The sequence below is a fragment of the Nematostella vectensis genome, chromosome 14, assembly GCF_932526225.1.
Source record: "Nematostella vectensis chromosome 14, jaNemVect1.1, whole genome shotgun sequence".
Taxonomy (NCBI): domain Eukaryota; kingdom Metazoa; phylum Cnidaria; class Anthozoa; order Actiniaria; family Edwardsiidae; genus Nematostella; species Nematostella vectensis.
Genome location: NC_064047.1, coordinates 3289561 through 3303138, shown reverse-complemented (window position 1 = coordinate 3303138; position 13578 = coordinate 3289561). Strand labels below are relative to the sequence as shown.

Sequence of the window (13578 nt, the reverse complement as noted above, 5' to 3'; positions counted from 1 at the left end):
CGAACCTGCGCGGGAAGATCCCATTAGATTTCTAGTCCAACGCCTTAACTCCTCGGCCACCGCAACCTTGGATGTTCGTCCCTACTTTTTTTAAATAATAAAACTGCATCGAAATTTCAACTGGATCAATAAAGTATTAGAAATATGTTTTAAGAAAAAAGAACCGTTGCGGGCAGGGTTCGAACCTGTGCGGTAAGATCCCATTGGATTTCAAGTCCACCGCCTTAACCACTCGGCCACCTCAACCTTGGATTTTTCAAATAGCTTATTTTTTTTTATTTTGATCAGGGATTCTTCAAACAAAATGTCGAAAAATGTATCGTTACGGGCAGGGTTCGAACCTGCGCGGGAAGATCCCATTGGATTTCTATTCCAACGCCTTAACCACTCGGCCACCGCAACCTTGGATTTTTTAAATAGCATTTTTACCTCTTTGTTATTTTGATCAGGGATTTTTTAAACAAAAATATATCGTTGCGGGCATGACTCTAATCTGCGCGGAAAGATCGCATTGCATTTTTAGTCCAACGCTTTAACCACTCGGCCACCGCAACCTTGGACTTTTCAAATAGCATTTTTACCTCTTTGTTTTTTTGATCAGGGATTTTACAAACAAAAATATATCGTTGCGAGCAGGATTCGGGCCTGCGCGGGAAGATCCCATTGGATTTCTATTCCAACGACTTAACCACTCGGCCTCCCCAACCTTGGATTCTTCAAATAGCTTTTTTACCTCTTTGTTATTTTGATCAGGGATTTTTCAAACAAAAATGTATCGTTGCGAGCAGGATTCGAACCTGCGCGTGAAGATCCCATTGGATTTCTAGTCCAACGCCTTAACCACTCGGCCACCGCAACATTGGATTTTTGGATTAGCTTCATTTCCGCTTTGTTTTTCTGAACAAGGATTCTTCAAACAAAGCGTCGAAAAATGTATCGTTGTGGGCAGGATTCGAACCTGCGCGGGAAGATCCCATTAGATTTCTAGTCCAACGCCTTAACCGCTCGGCCACCGCAACCTTGGATTTTTGAAATAGCTTCTTTTTTTTTTTTGATCAGGCATTCTTCAAACAAAATGTCGAACAATTTATCGTTGCGGGCAGGTTACGGCCTGCGCGGAAAGATCCCATTGGATTTCTATTCCAACGACTTAACCACTCGGCCTCCCCAACCTTGGATTCTTCAAATAGCTTTTTTACCTCTTTGTTATTTTGATCAGGGATTTTTCAAACAAAAATGTATCGTTGCGAGCAGGATTCGAACCTGCGCGGGAAGATCCCATTGGATTTCTAGTCCAACGCCTTAACCACTCGGCCACCGCAACATTGGATTTTTGAATTAGCTTCATTTCCGCTTTGCTATTTTGTTCAGGGATTGTTCAAACAAAATGTTGAAAAATTTATCGTTGTGGGCAGGATTCGAACCTGCGCGGGAAGATCCCATTAGATTTCTAGTCCAACGCCTTAACTCCTCGGCCACCGCAACCTTGGATGTTCGTCCCTACTTTTTTTAAATAATAAAACTGCATCGAAATTTCAACTGGATCAATAAAGTATTAGAAATATGTTTTAAGAAAAAAGAACCGTTGCGGGCAGGGTTCGAACCTGTGCGGTAAGATCCCATTGGATTTCAAGTCCATCGCCTTAACCACTCGGCCACCTCAACCTTGGATTTTTCAAATAGCTTCTTTTTTTTTATTTTTATCAGGGATTCTTCAAACAAAATGTCGAAAAATGTATCGTTGCGGGCAGGGTTCGAACCTGCGCGGGAAGATCCCATTGGATTTCAAGTCCAACGCCTTAACCACTCGGCCACCGCAACCTTGGATTTTTGAAATAGCTTCTTTTCTTCTTTTTTATTTTGATCAGGCATTCTTCAAACAAAATGTCGAAAACTTTATCGTTGCGGGCAGGATTCGAGCCTGCGCGGGAAGATCCCATTGGATTTCTATTCCGACGCCTTAACTACTCGGCCTCCCCAACCTTGGATTTTTTAAATAGCTTTTTTACCTCTTTGTTATTTTGATCAGGGATTTTTCAAACAAAAATGTATCGTTGCGAGCAGGATTCGAACCTGCGCGGGAAGATCCCATTGGATTTCTAGTCCAACGCCTTAACCACTCGGCCACCGCAACATTGGATTTTTGAATTAGCTTCATTTCCGCTTTGCTATTTTGTTCAGGGATTGTTCAAACAAAATGTTGAAAAATTTATTGTTGTGGGCAGGATTCGAACCTGCGCGGGAAGATCCCATTAGATTTCTAGTCCAACGCCTTAACTCCTCGGCCACCGCAACCTTGGATGTTCGTCCCTACTTTTTTTAAATAATAAAACTGCATCGAAATTTCAACTGGATCAATAAAGTATTAGAAATATGTTTTAAGAAAAAAGAACCGTTGCGGGCAGGGTTCGAACCTGTGCGGTAAGATCCCATTGGATTTCAAGTCCATCGCCTTAACCACTCGGCCACCTCAACCTTGGATTTTTCAAATAGCTTCTTTTTTTTTTTTTTTTGATCAGGGATTCTTCAAACAAAATGTCGAAAAATGTATCGTTGCGGGCAGGGTTCGAACCTGCGCGGGAAGATCCCATTGGATTTCAAGTCCAACGCCTTAACCACTCGGCCACCGCAACCTTGGATTTTTGAAATAGCTTCTTTTCTTCTTTTTTATTTTGATCAGGCATTCTTCAAACAAAGCGTCGAAAAATGTATCGTTGTGGGCAGGATTCGAACCTGCGCGGGAAGATCCCATAAGATTTCTAGTCCAACGCCTTAACCGCTCGGCCACCGCAACCTTGGATTCTTCAAATAGCTTTTTTACCTCTTTGTTATTTTGATCAGGGATTTTTCAAACAAAAATGTATCGTTGCGAGCAGGATTCGAACCTGCGCGGGAAGATCCCATTGACCCCCGCCTTAACCACTCGGCCACCGCAACCTTGGATTTTTCAAATAGCATTTTTACCTCTTTGTTTTTTTGATCAGGGATTTTACAAACAAAAATATATCGTTGCGGGCAGGATTCGTGCCTGCGAGGGAAGATCCCATTGGATTTCTAGTCCAACGCCTTAACCACTCGGCCACCGCAACCTTGGATTTTTCAAATAGCATTTTTACCTCTTTGTTTTTTTGATCAGTGATTTTACAAACAAAAATATATCGTTGCGGGCAGGATTCGGGCCTGCGCGGGAAGATCCCATTGGATTTCTATTCCAACGACTTAACCACTCGGCCTCCCCAACCTTGGATTCTTCAAATAGCTTTTTTACCTCTTTGTTATTTTGATCAGGGATTTTTCAAACAAAAATGTATCGCTGCGAGCAGGATTCGAACCTGCGCGGGAAGATCCCATTGGATTTCTAGTCCAACGCCTTAACCACTCGGCCACCGCAACCTTGGATTTTTCAAATAGCATTTTTACCTCTTTGTTATTTTGATCAGGGATTTTTTAAACAAAAACATATCGTTGCGGGCAGGACTCTAATCTGCTCGTAAAGATCGCATTGCATTTTTAGTCCAACGCCTTAACCACTCGGCCACCGCAACATTAGATTTTTGAATTAGCTTCATTTCCGCTTTGTTTTTCTGAACAAGGATTCTTCAAACAAAGCGTCGAAAAATGTATCGTTGTGGGCAGGATTCGAACCTGCGCGGGAAGATCCCATTAGATTTCTAGTCCAACGCCTTAACCGCTCGGCCACCGCAACCTTGGATTTTTGAAATAACTTCTTTTTTTTTTTGATCAGGCATCCCGTTGCGGGCAGGTTCCGGCCTGCGCGGGAAGATCCCATTGGATTTCTATTCCAACGACTTAACCACTCGGCCTCCCCAACCTTGGATTCTTCAAATAGCTTTTTTACCTCTTTGTTATTTTGATCAGGGATTTTTCAAACAAGAATGTATCGTTGCGAGCAGGATTCGAACCTGCGCGGGAAGATCCCATTGGATTTCTAGTCCAACGCCTTAACCACTCGGCCACCGTAACATTGGATTTTTGAATTAGCTTCATTTCCGCTTTGCTATTTTGTTCAGGGATTGTTCAAACAAAATGTTGAAAAATTTATCGTTGTGGGCAGGATTCGAACCTGCGCGGGAAGATCCCATTAGATTTCTAGTCCAACGCCTTAACTCCTCGGCCACCGCAACCTTGGATGTTCGTCCCTACTTTTTTTAAATAATAAAACTGCATCGAAATTTCAACTGGATCAATAAAGTATTAGAAATATGTTTTAAGAAAAAAGAACCGTTGCGGGCAGGGCTCGAACCTGTGCGGTAAGATCCCATTGGATTTCAAGTCCATCGCCTTAACCACTCGGCCACCTCAACCTTGGATTTTTCAAATAGCTTCCTTTTTTTATTTTGATCAGGAATTCTTCAAACAAAATGTCGAAAAATGTATCGTTGCGAGCAGGATTCGGGCCTGCGCGGGAAGATCCCATTGGATTTCTAATCCAACGCCTTAACCACTCGGCCTCCCCAACCTTGGATTCTTCAAATAGCTTTTTTACCTCTTTGTTATTTTGATCAGGGATTTTTCAAACAAAAATGTATCGTTGCGAGCAGGATTCGAACCTGCGCGGGAAGATCCCATTGGATTTCTAGTCCAACGCCTTAACCACTCGGCCACCGCAACATTGGATTTTTGAATTAGCTTCATTTCCGCTTTGCTATTTTGTTCAGGGATTGTTCAAACAAAATGTTGAAAAATTTATCGTTGTGGGCAGGGTTCGAACCTGTGCGGTAAGATCCCATTGGATTTCAAGTCCATCGCCTTAACCACTCGGCCACCTCAACCTTGGATTTTTCAAATAGCTTCTTTTTTTTTATTTTGATCAGGGATTCTTCAAACAAAATGTCGAAAAATGTATCGTTGCGGGCAGGGTTCGAACCTGCGCGGGAAGATCCCATTGGATTTCAAGTCCAACGCCTTAACCACTCGGCCACCGCAACCTTGGATTTTTGAAATAGCTTCTTTTCTTCTTTTTTATTTTGATCAGGCATTCTTCAAACAAAATGTCGAAAACTTTATCGTTGCGAGCAGGATTTGAACCTGCGCGGGAAGATCCCATTGGATTTCTAGTCCAACGCCTTAACCACTCGGCCACCGCAACATTGGATTTTTTAAATAGCTTTTTTACCTCTTTGTTATTTTGATCAGGGATTTTTCAAACAAAAATGTATCGTTGCGAACAGGATTCGAACCTGCGCGGGAAGATCCCATTGGATTTCTAGTCCAACGCCTTAACCACTCGGCCACCGCAACATTGGATTTTTGAATTAGCTTCTTTTCCCCTTTGTTTTTCTGAACAAGGATTCTTCAAACAAAGCGTCGAAAAATGTATCGTTGTGGGCAGGATTCGAACCTGCGCGGGAAGATCCAATTAGATTTCTAGTCCAACGCCTTAACCGCTCGGCCACCGCAACCTTGGATTTTTGAAATAGCTTTTTTTTTTTTGATCAGGCATTCTTCAAACAAAATGTCGAACAATTTATCGTTGCGGGCAGGTTCCGGCCTGCGCGGGAAGATCCCATTGGATTTCTATTCCAACGACTTAACCACTTGGCCTCCCCAACCTTGGATTCTTCAAATAGCATTTTTACCTCTTTGTTTTTTTGATCAGGGATTTTACAAACAAAAATATATCGTTGCGGGCAGGATTCGGGCCTGCGCGGGAAGATCCCATTGGATTTCTATTCCAACGACTTAACCACTCGGCCTCCCCAACCTTGGACTTTTTAAATAGCATTTTTACCTCTTTGTTATTTTGATCAGGGATTTTTCAAACAAAAATGTATCGTTGCGAGCAGGATTCGAACCTGCGCGGGAAGATCCCATTGGATTTCTAGTCCAACGCCTTAACCACTCGGCCACCGCAACATTGGATTTTTGAATTAGCTTCATTTCCGCTTTGTTTTTCTGAACAAGGATTCTTCAAACAAAGCGTCGAAAAATGTATCGTTGTGGGCAGGATTCGAACCTGCGCGGGAAGATCCAATTAGATTTCTAGTCCAACGCCTTAACCGCTCGGCCACCGCAACCTTGGATTTTTGAAATAGCTTCTTTTTTTTTTGATCAGGCATTCTTCAAACAAAATGTCGAACAATTTATCGTTGCGGGCAGGTTCCGGCCTGCGCGGGAAGATCCCATTGGATTTCTATTCCAACGACTTAACCACTCGGCCTCCCCAACCTTGGATTCTTCAAATAGCTTTTATACCTCTTTGTTATTTTGATCAGGGATTTTACAAACAAAAATATATCGTTGCGGGCAGGATTCGGGCCTGCGCGGGAAGATCCCATTGGATTTCTATTCCAACGACTTAACCACTCGGCCTCCCCAACCTTGGATTCTTCAAATAGCTTTTTTACCTCTTTGTTATTTTGATCAGGGATTTTTCAAACAAAAATGTATCGCTGCGAGCAGGATTCGAACCTGCGCGGGAACATCCCATTGGATTTCTAGTCCAACGCCTTAACCACTCGGCCACCGCAACCTTGGATTTTTCAAATAGCATTTTTACCTCTTTGTTATTTTGATCAGGGATTTTTTAAACAAAAACATATCGTTGCGGGCAGGACTCTAATCTGCGCGTAAAGATCGCATTGCATTTTTAGTCCAACGCCTTAACCACTCGGCCACCGCAACATTGGATTTTTAAATTAGCTTCATTTCCGCTTTGTTTTTCTGAACAAGGATTCTTCAAACAAAGCGTCGAAAAATGTATCGTTGTGGGCAGGATTCGAACCTGCGCGGGAAGATCCCATTAGATTTCTAGTCCAACGCCTTAACCGCTCGGCCACCGCAACCTTGGATTTTTGAAATAGCTTCTTTTTTTTTTTGATCAGGCATCCCGTTGCGGGCAGGTTCCGGCCTGCGCGGGAAGATCCCATTGGATTTCTATTCCAACGACTTAACCACTCGGCCTCCCCAACCTTGGATTCTTCAAATAGCTTTTTTACCTCTTTGTTATTTTGATCAGGGATTTTTCAAACAAAAATGTATCGTTGCGAGCAGGATTCGAACCTGCGCGAGAAGATCCCATTGGATTTCTAGTCCAACGCCTTAACCACTCGGCCACCGTAACATTGGATTTTTGAATTAGCTTCATTTCCGCTTTGCTATTTTGTTCAGGGATTGTTCAAACAAAATGTTGAAAAATTTATCGTTGTGGGCAGGATTCGAACCTGCGCGGGAAGATCCCATTAGATTTCTAGTCCAACGCCTTAACTCCTCGGCCACCGCAACCTTGGATGTTCGTCCCTACTTTTTTTAAATAATAAAACTGCATCGAAATTTCAACTGGATCAATAAAGTATTAGAAATATGTTTTAAGAAAAAAGAACCGTTGCGGGCAGGGTTCGAACCTGTGCGGTAAGATCCCATTGGATTTCAAGTCCATCGCCTTAACCACTCGGCCACCTCAACCTTGGATTTTTCAAATAGCTTCTTTTTTTTATTTTGATCAGGGATTCTTCAAACAAAATGTCGAAAAATGTCTCGTTGCGGGCAGGATTCGGGCCTGCGCGGGAAGATCCCATTGGATTTCTAATCCAACGCCTTAACCACTCGGCCTCCCCAACCTTGGATTCTTCAAATAGCTTTTTTACCTCTTTGTTATTTTGATCAGGGATTTTTCAAACAAAAATGTATCGTTGCGAGCAGGATTCGAACCTGCGCGGGAAGATCCCATTGGATTTCTAGTCCAACGCCTTAACCACTCGGCCACCGCAACATTGGATTTTTGAATTAGCTTCATTTCCGCTTTGCTATTTTGTTCAGGGATTGTTCAAACAAAATGTTGAAAAATTTATCGTTGTGGGCAGGATTCGAACCTGCGCGGGAAGATCCCATTAGATTTCTAGTCCAACGCCTTAACTCCTCGGCCACCGCAACCTTGGATTTTCGTCCCTACTTTTTTTAAATAATAAAACTGCATCGAAATTTCAACTGGATCAATAAAGTATTAGAAATATGTTTTAAGAAAAAAGAACCGTTGCGGGCAGGGTTCGAACCTGTGCGGTAAGATCCCATTGGATTTCAAGTCCAACGCCTTAACCACTCGGCCACCGCAACCTTGGATTTTTGAAATAGCTTCTTTTCTTCTTTTTTATTTTGATCAGGCATTCTTCAAACAAAATGTCGAAAACTTTATCGTTGCAAGCAGGATTTGAACCTGCGCGGGAAGATCCCATTGGATTTCTAGTCCAACGCCTTAACCACTCGGCCACCGCAACATTGGATTTGTTAAATAGCTTTTTTACCTCTTTGTTATTTTGATCAGGGATTTTTCAAACAAAAATGTATCGTTGCGAACAGGATTCGAACCTGCGCGGGAAGATCCCATTGGATTTCTAGTCCAACGCCTTAACCACTCGGCCACCGCAACATTGGATTTTTGAATTAGCTTCTTTTCCGCTTTGTTTTTCTGAACAAGGATTCTTCAAACAAAGCGTCGAAAAATGTATCGTTGTGGGCAGGATTCGAACCTGCGCGGGAAGATCCAATTAGATTTCTAGTCCAACGCCTTAACCGCTCGGCCACCGCAACCTTGGATTTTTGAAATAGCTTTTTTTTTTTTGATCAGGCATTCTTCAAACAAAATGTCGAACAATTTATCGTTGCAGGCAGGTTCCGGCCTGCGCGGGAAGATCCCATTGGATTTCTATTCCAACGACTTAACCACTCGGCCTCCCCAACCTTGGATTCTTCAAATAGCATTTTTACCTCTTTGTTTTTTTGATCAGGGATTTTACAAACAAAAATATATCGTTGCGGGCAGGATTCGGGCCTGCGCGGGAAGATCCCATTGGATTTCTATTCCAACGACTTAACCACTCGGCCTCCCCAACCTTGGACTTTTCAAATAGCATTTTTACCTTTTTGTTATTTTGATCAGGGATTTTTCAAACAAAAATGTATCGTTGCGAGCAGGATTCGAACCTGCGCGGGAAGATCCCATTGGATTTCTAGTCCAACGCCTTAACCACTCGGCCACCGCAACATTGGATTTTTGAATTAGCTTCATTTCCGCTTTGTTTTTCTGAACAAGGATTCTTCAAACAAAGCGTCGAAAAATGTATCGTTGTGGGCAGGATTCGAACCTGCGCGGGAAGATCCAATTAGATTTCTAGTCCAACGCCTTAACCGCTCGGCCACCGCAACCTTGGATTTTTGAAATAGCTTCTTTTTTTTTTGATCAGGCATTCTTCAAACAAAATGTCGAACAATTTATCGTTGCGGGCAGGTTCCGGCCTGCGCGGGAAGATCCCATTGGATTTCTATTCCAACGACTTAACCACTCGGCCTCCCCAACCTTGGATTCTTCAAATAGCTTTTATACCTCTTTGCTATTTTGATCAGGGATTTTTCAAACAAAAATGTATCGTTGCGAGCAGGATTCGAACATGCGCGGGAAGATCCCATTGGATTTCTAGTCCAACGCCTTAACCACTCGGCCACCGCAACATTGGATTTTTGAATTAGCTTCATTCCTGCTTTGCTATTTTGTTCAGGGATTGTTCAAACAAAATGTTGAAAAATTTATCGTTGTGGGCAGGATTCGAACCTGCGCGGGAAGATCCCATTAGATTTCTAGTCCAACGCCTTAACTCCTCGGCCACCGCAACCTTGGATGTTCGTCCCTACTTTTTTTAAATAATAAAACTGCATCGAAATTTCAACTGGATCAATAAAGTATTAGAAATATGTTTTAAGAAAAAAGAACCGTTGCGGGCAGGGTTCGAACCTGTGCGGTAAGATCCCATTGGATTTCAAGTCCATCGCCTTAACCACTCGGCCACCTCAACCTTGGATTTTTCAAATAGCTTTTTTTTTTTTATTTTGATCAGGGATTCTTCAAACAAAATGTCGAAAAATGTATCGTTGCGGGCAGGGTTCGAACCTGCGCGGGAAGTTCCCATTGGATTTCAAGTCCAACGCCTTAACCACTCGGCCACCGCAACCTTGGATTTTTGAAATAGCTTCTTTTCTTCTTTTTTATTTTGATCAGGCATTCTTCAAACAAAATGTCGAAAACTTTATCGTTGCGGGCAGGATTCGAGCCTGCGCGGGAAGATCCCATTGGATTTCTATTCCAACGCCTTAACTACTCGGCTTCCCCAACCCTGGATTTTTTAAATAGCTTTTTTACCTCTTTGTTATTTTGATCAGGGATTTTTCAAACAAAAATGTATCGTTGCGAGCAGGATTCGAACCTGCGCGGGAAGATCCCATTGGATTTCTAGTCCAACGCCTTAACCACTCGGCCACCGCAACCTTGGATTTTTCAAATAGCATTTTTACCTCTTTGTTATTTTGATCAGGGATTTTTTAAACAAAAACATATCGTTGCGGGCAGGACTCTAATCTGCGCGTAAAGATCGCATTGCATTTTTAGTCCAACGCCTTAACCACTCGGCCACCGCAACCTTGGACTTTTCAAATAGCATTTTTACCTCTTTGTTTTTTTGATCAGGGATTTTACAAACAAAAATATATCGTTGCGGGCAGGATTCGATCCTGCCAGGGTAGATCCCATGGGATTTCTAGTCCAACGCCTTAACTCCTCGGCCACCGCAACCTTGGATGTTCGTCCCTACCTTTTTTAAATAATAAAACTGCATCGAAATTGAAAATGAATCAATAAAGTATTAGAAAAGTGTTTGAAGAAAAAAGAACCGTTGCGGGCAGGGTACGAACCTGCGCGGGAAGACCCCATTGGATTTCAAGTCTAACGCCTTAACCACTCGGCCACCGCATCCTTGGATTTTTGAATAGCTTTTTTTCTTCTTTTTTATTTTGATTAAGTATTCTTCAAAGAAAATGCCGAAAAATGTATCGTTGCGGGCAGGATTCGAACATGAATGGGAAGATCCCATTAGATTTGGAGTCCAACGGTTTAACCACTCGGCCACCGCAACATTGGATTTTTGAATTAGCTTCATTTCCGCTTTGCTATTTTGTTCAGGGATTGTTCAAACAAAATGTTGAAAAATGTATCGTTGTGGGCAGGATTCGAACCTGCGCGGGAAGATCCCATTGGATTTCTAGTCCAACGCTTTAACCACTCGGCCACGGCAACCTTGGATGTTCGTCCCTACTTTTTTTAAATGGTAAAACTGCATCGAAATTGAACCTGGGTCAATAAAGTGTTAGAAATTTGTTTGAAGAAAAAAGAACCGTTGCGGGCAGGCTTCGAACCTGCGCGGTAAGATCCCATTGGATTTCAAGTCCATCGCCTTAACCACTCGGCCACCGCAACCTTGGATTTTTGAAATAGCTTCTTTTCTTTTTTATTTTGATCAGGGATTCTTAAAACAAAATGTCGAAAAATGTATCGTTGCGGGCAGGGTTCGAACCTGCGCGGGAAGATCCCATTGGATTTCAAGTCCAACGCCTTAACCACTCGGCCACTGCAACCTTGGATGTTTGTCCCTACTTTTTTTAAATAATAAAACTGCATCGAAATTTCAACTGGATCAATAAAGTATTAGAAATATGTTTTAAGAAAAAAGAACCGTTGCGGGCAGGGTTCGAACCTGTGCGGTAAGATCCCATTGGATTTCAAGTCCATCGCCTTAACCACTCGGCCACCTCAACCTTGGATTTTTGAAATAGCTTCTTTTCTTCTTTTTTATTTTGATCAGGCATTCTTCAAACAAAATGTCGAAAACTTTATCGTTGCGGGCAGGATTCGAGCCTGCGCGGGAAGATCCCATTGGATTTCTATTCCAACGCCTTAACTACTCGGCCTCCCCAACCTTGAATTTTTTAAATAGCTTTTTTACCTCTTTGTTATTTTTATCAGGGATTTTTCAAACAAAAATGTATCGTTGCGAGCAGGATTCGAACCTGCGCGGGAAGATCCCATTGGATTTTTAGTCCAACGCCTTAACCACTCGGCCACCGCAACCTTGGACTTTTCAAATAGCATTTTTACCTCTTTGTTTTTTTGATCAGGGATTTTACAAACAAAAATATATCGTTGCGGGCAGGATTCGATCCTGCGCGGGAAGATCCCATTGGATTTCTAGTCCAACGCCTTAACTCCTCGGCCACCGCAACCTTGGATGTTCGTCCCTACCTTTTTTAAATAATAAAACTGCATCGAAATTGAAAATGAATCAATAAAGTATTAGAAATGTGTTTGAAGAAAAAAGAAACGTTGCGGGCAGGGTACGAACCTGCGCGGGGAGACCCCATTGGATTTCAAGTCTAACGCCTTAACCACTCGGCCACCGCAACCTTGGATTGTTGAAAGAGCTTCTTTTCTTTTTTTTATTTTGATCAGGGATTTTAAAAACAAAATGTCGAAAAATGTATCGTTGCGGGCAGGGTTCGAACCTGCGCGGGAAGATCCCATTGGATTTCAAGTCCAACGCCTTAACCACTCGGCCACCGCAACCTTGGATTGTTCAAAGAGCTTCTTTTCTTTTTTTTATTTTGATCAGGGATTCTTAAAACAAAATGTCGAAAAATGTATCGTTGCGGGCAGGGTTCGAACCTGCGCGAGAATATCCCATTGGATTTCAAGTCCAACGCCTTAACCACTCGGCCACCGCAACCTTGGATTTTTGAAATAGCTTTTTTACTTTTTTATTTTGATCAGGCATTCTTCAAACAAAATGTCGAAAACTTTATCGTTGCGGGCAGGATTCGAGCCTGCGCGGGAAGATCCCATTGGATTTCTATTCCAACGCCTTAACTACTCGTCCTCCCCAACCTTGGATTTTTCAAATAGCTTTTTTACCTCTTTGTTATTTTGATCAGGGATTTTTCAAACAAAAATGTATCGTTGCTAGCAGGATTCGAACCTGCGCGGGAAGATCCCATTGGATTTCTAGTCCAACGCCTTAACTCCTCGGCCACCGCAACCTTGGATGTTCGTCCCTACTTTTTTTAAATAATAAAACTGCATCGAAATTTCAACTGGATCAATAAAGTATTAGAAATATGTTTAAAGAAAAAAAGAACCGTTGCGGGCAGGGTTCGAACCTGTGCGGTAAGATCCCATTGGATTTCAAGTCCATCGCCTTAACCACTCGGCCACCTCAACCTTGTTTTTTTCAAATAGCTTCTTTTTTTTTATTTTGATCAGGGATTCTTCAAACAAAATGTCGAAAAGTGTATCGTTGCGGGCAGGGTTCGAACCTGCGCGGGAAGATCCCATTGGATTTCAAGTCCAACGCCTTAACCTCTCGGCCACCGCAACCTTGGATTTTTGAAATAGCTTCTTTTCTTCTTTTTTATTTTGATCAGGCATTCTTCAAACAAAATGTCGAAAACTTTATCGTTGCGGGCAGGATTCGAGCCTCCGCGGGAAGATCCCATTGGATTTCTATTCCAACGCCTTAACTACTCGGCCTCCCCAACCTTGGATTTTTCAAATAGCTTTTTTACCTCTTTGTTATTTTGATCAGGGATTTTTCAAACAAAAATGTATCGTTGCGAGCAGGATTCGAACCTGCGCGGGAAGATCCCATTGGATTTCTAGTCCAACGCCTTCACCACTCGGCCACCGCAACCTTGGATTTTTCAAATAGCTTTTTTACCTCTTTGTTATTTTGATCAGGGATTTTT

General features: G+C 42.5%; 46 non-coding genes across 46 annotated transcripts; all 46 read right to left on the bottom strand.

Annotated features, from left to right (window-relative positions):
• Positions 1-164: 164 nt before the first annotated feature.
• Trnas-uga lies at positions 165-246 on the bottom strand. Its single transcript has one exon. It is a non-coding gene; the product is annotated as a tRNA-Ser (tRNA).
• Positions 247-320: 74 nt separating this feature from the next.
• On the bottom strand, positions 321-402 carry Trnas-aga. The gene has a single exon. It is a non-coding gene; the product is annotated as a tRNA-Ser (tRNA).
• A 374-nt stretch (positions 403-776) lies between these two features.
• On the bottom strand, positions 777-858 carry Trnas-aga. Its single transcript has one exon. It is a non-coding gene; the product is annotated as a tRNA-Ser (tRNA).
• Positions 859-937: 79 nt separating this feature from the next.
• Trnas-aga lies at positions 938-1019 on the bottom strand. The gene has a single exon. It is a non-coding gene; the product is annotated as a tRNA-Ser (tRNA).
• Positions 1020-1242: 223 nt separating this feature from the next.
• Positions 1243-1324, bottom strand: Trnas-aga. Its single transcript has one exon. It is a non-coding gene; the product is annotated as a tRNA-Ser (tRNA).
• A 259-nt stretch (positions 1325-1583) lies between these two features.
• Positions 1584-1665, bottom strand: Trnas-uga. Its single transcript has one exon. It is a non-coding gene; the product is annotated as a tRNA-Ser (tRNA).
• Positions 1666-1739: 74 nt separating this feature from the next.
• Trnas-uga lies at positions 1740-1821 on the bottom strand. Its single transcript has one exon. It is a non-coding gene; the product is annotated as a tRNA-Ser (tRNA).
• A 231-nt stretch (positions 1822-2052) lies between these two features.
• Positions 2053-2134, bottom strand: Trnas-aga. Its single transcript has one exon. It is a non-coding gene; the product is annotated as a tRNA-Ser (tRNA).
• A 259-nt stretch (positions 2135-2393) lies between these two features.
• Positions 2394-2475, bottom strand: Trnas-uga. The gene has a single exon. It is a non-coding gene; the product is annotated as a tRNA-Ser (tRNA).
• Positions 2476-2551: 76 nt separating this feature from the next.
• Trnas-uga lies at positions 2552-2633 on the bottom strand. The gene has a single exon. It is a non-coding gene; the product is annotated as a tRNA-Ser (tRNA).
• A 678-nt stretch (positions 2634-3311) lies between these two features.
• On the bottom strand, positions 3312-3393 carry Trnas-aga. Its single transcript has one exon. It is a non-coding gene; the product is annotated as a tRNA-Ser (tRNA).
• A 231-nt stretch (positions 3394-3624) lies between these two features.
• Positions 3625-3706, bottom strand: Trnas-aga. The gene has a single exon. It is a non-coding gene; the product is annotated as a tRNA-Ser (tRNA).
• Positions 3707-3902: 196 nt separating this feature from the next.
• On the bottom strand, positions 3903-3984 carry Trnas-aga. Its single transcript has one exon. It is a non-coding gene; the product is annotated as a tRNA-Ser (tRNA).
• A 259-nt stretch (positions 3985-4243) lies between these two features.
• On the bottom strand, positions 4244-4325 carry Trnas-uga. The gene has a single exon. It is a non-coding gene; the product is annotated as a tRNA-Ser (tRNA).
• A 225-nt stretch (positions 4326-4550) lies between these two features.
• Positions 4551-4632, bottom strand: Trnas-aga. Its single transcript has one exon. It is a non-coding gene; the product is annotated as a tRNA-Ser (tRNA).
• A 79-nt stretch (positions 4633-4711) lies between these two features.
• On the bottom strand, positions 4712-4793 carry Trnas-uga. The gene has a single exon. It is a non-coding gene; the product is annotated as a tRNA-Ser (tRNA).
• A 74-nt stretch (positions 4794-4867) lies between these two features.
• On the bottom strand, positions 4868-4949 carry Trnas-uga. The gene has a single exon. It is a non-coding gene; the product is annotated as a tRNA-Ser (tRNA).
• Positions 4950-5028: 79 nt separating this feature from the next.
• Trnas-aga lies at positions 5029-5110 on the bottom strand. Its single transcript has one exon. It is a non-coding gene; the product is annotated as a tRNA-Ser (tRNA).
• A 70-nt stretch (positions 5111-5180) lies between these two features.
• Positions 5181-5262, bottom strand: Trnas-aga. The gene has a single exon. It is a non-coding gene; the product is annotated as a tRNA-Ser (tRNA).
• Positions 5263-5795: 533 nt separating this feature from the next.
• On the bottom strand, positions 5796-5877 carry Trnas-aga. Its single transcript has one exon. It is a non-coding gene; the product is annotated as a tRNA-Ser (tRNA).
• A 534-nt stretch (positions 5878-6411) lies between these two features.
• On the bottom strand, positions 6412-6493 carry Trnas-aga. Its single transcript has one exon. It is a non-coding gene; the product is annotated as a tRNA-Ser (tRNA).
• A 70-nt stretch (positions 6494-6563) lies between these two features.
• Positions 6564-6645, bottom strand: Trnaf-aaa. The gene has a single exon. It is a non-coding gene; the product is annotated as a tRNA-Phe (tRNA).
• Positions 6646-6724: 79 nt separating this feature from the next.
• On the bottom strand, positions 6725-6806 carry Trnas-aga. Its single transcript has one exon. It is a non-coding gene; the product is annotated as a tRNA-Ser (tRNA).
• Positions 6807-7002: 196 nt separating this feature from the next.
• On the bottom strand, positions 7003-7084 carry Trnas-aga. The gene has a single exon. It is a non-coding gene; the product is annotated as a tRNA-Ser (tRNA).
• Positions 7085-7343: 259 nt separating this feature from the next.
• Positions 7344-7425, bottom strand: Trnas-uga. Its single transcript has one exon. It is a non-coding gene; the product is annotated as a tRNA-Ser (tRNA).
• A 225-nt stretch (positions 7426-7650) lies between these two features.
• On the bottom strand, positions 7651-7732 carry Trnas-aga. Its single transcript has one exon. It is a non-coding gene; the product is annotated as a tRNA-Ser (tRNA).
• Positions 7733-7991: 259 nt separating this feature from the next.
• On the bottom strand, positions 7992-8073 carry Trnas-uga. Its single transcript has one exon. It is a non-coding gene; the product is annotated as a tRNA-Ser (tRNA).
• A 79-nt stretch (positions 8074-8152) lies between these two features.
• On the bottom strand, positions 8153-8234 carry Trnas-aga. Its single transcript has one exon. It is a non-coding gene; the product is annotated as a tRNA-Ser (tRNA).
• A 70-nt stretch (positions 8235-8304) lies between these two features.
• Positions 8305-8386, bottom strand: Trnas-aga. The gene has a single exon. It is a non-coding gene; the product is annotated as a tRNA-Ser (tRNA).
• Positions 8387-8919: 533 nt separating this feature from the next.
• Positions 8920-9001, bottom strand: Trnas-aga. The gene has a single exon. It is a non-coding gene; the product is annotated as a tRNA-Ser (tRNA).
• A 382-nt stretch (positions 9002-9383) lies between these two features.
• On the bottom strand, positions 9384-9465 carry Trnas-aga. The gene has a single exon. It is a non-coding gene; the product is annotated as a tRNA-Ser (tRNA).
• A 259-nt stretch (positions 9466-9724) lies between these two features.
• On the bottom strand, positions 9725-9806 carry Trnas-uga. The gene has a single exon. It is a non-coding gene; the product is annotated as a tRNA-Ser (tRNA).
• A 74-nt stretch (positions 9807-9880) lies between these two features.
• Positions 9881-9962, bottom strand: Trnas-uga. Its single transcript has one exon. It is a non-coding gene; the product is annotated as a tRNA-Ser (tRNA).
• Positions 9963-10193: 231 nt separating this feature from the next.
• On the bottom strand, positions 10194-10275 carry Trnas-aga. Its single transcript has one exon. It is a non-coding gene; the product is annotated as a tRNA-Ser (tRNA).
• A 70-nt stretch (positions 10276-10345) lies between these two features.
• On the bottom strand, positions 10346-10427 carry Trnaf-aaa. Its single transcript has one exon. It is a non-coding gene; the product is annotated as a tRNA-Phe (tRNA).
• A 250-nt stretch (positions 10428-10677) lies between these two features.
• Trnas-uga lies at positions 10678-10759 on the bottom strand. Its single transcript has one exon. It is a non-coding gene; the product is annotated as a tRNA-Ser (tRNA).
• Positions 10760-11178: 419 nt separating this feature from the next.
• Trnas-uga lies at positions 11179-11260 on the bottom strand. The gene has a single exon. It is a non-coding gene; the product is annotated as a tRNA-Ser (tRNA).
• A 76-nt stretch (positions 11261-11336) lies between these two features.
• Positions 11337-11418, bottom strand: Trnas-uga. The gene has a single exon. It is a non-coding gene; the product is annotated as a tRNA-Ser (tRNA).
• Positions 11419-11516: 98 nt separating this feature from the next.
• On the bottom strand, positions 11517-11598 carry Trnas-uga. The gene has a single exon. It is a non-coding gene; the product is annotated as a tRNA-Ser (tRNA).
• A 231-nt stretch (positions 11599-11829) lies between these two features.
• Positions 11830-11911, bottom strand: Trnaf-aaa. Its single transcript has one exon. It is a non-coding gene; the product is annotated as a tRNA-Phe (tRNA).
• A 250-nt stretch (positions 11912-12161) lies between these two features.
• Trnas-uga lies at positions 12162-12243 on the bottom strand. The gene has a single exon. It is a non-coding gene; the product is annotated as a tRNA-Ser (tRNA).
• Positions 12244-12321: 78 nt separating this feature from the next.
• On the bottom strand, positions 12322-12403 carry Trnas-uga. The gene has a single exon. It is a non-coding gene; the product is annotated as a tRNA-Ser (tRNA).
• Positions 12404-12481: 78 nt separating this feature from the next.
• On the bottom strand, positions 12482-12563 carry Trnas-uga. The gene has a single exon. It is a non-coding gene; the product is annotated as a tRNA-Ser (tRNA).
• Positions 12564-12972: 409 nt separating this feature from the next.
• Positions 12973-13054, bottom strand: Trnas-uga. Its single transcript has one exon. It is a non-coding gene; the product is annotated as a tRNA-Ser (tRNA).
• Positions 13055-13128: 74 nt separating this feature from the next.
• On the bottom strand, positions 13129-13210 carry Trnas-uga. Its single transcript has one exon. It is a non-coding gene; the product is annotated as a tRNA-Ser (tRNA).
• A 231-nt stretch (positions 13211-13441) lies between these two features.
• Positions 13442-13523, bottom strand: Trnas-aga. The gene has a single exon. It is a non-coding gene; the product is annotated as a tRNA-Ser (tRNA).
• Positions 13524-13578: the final 55 nt, after the last annotated feature.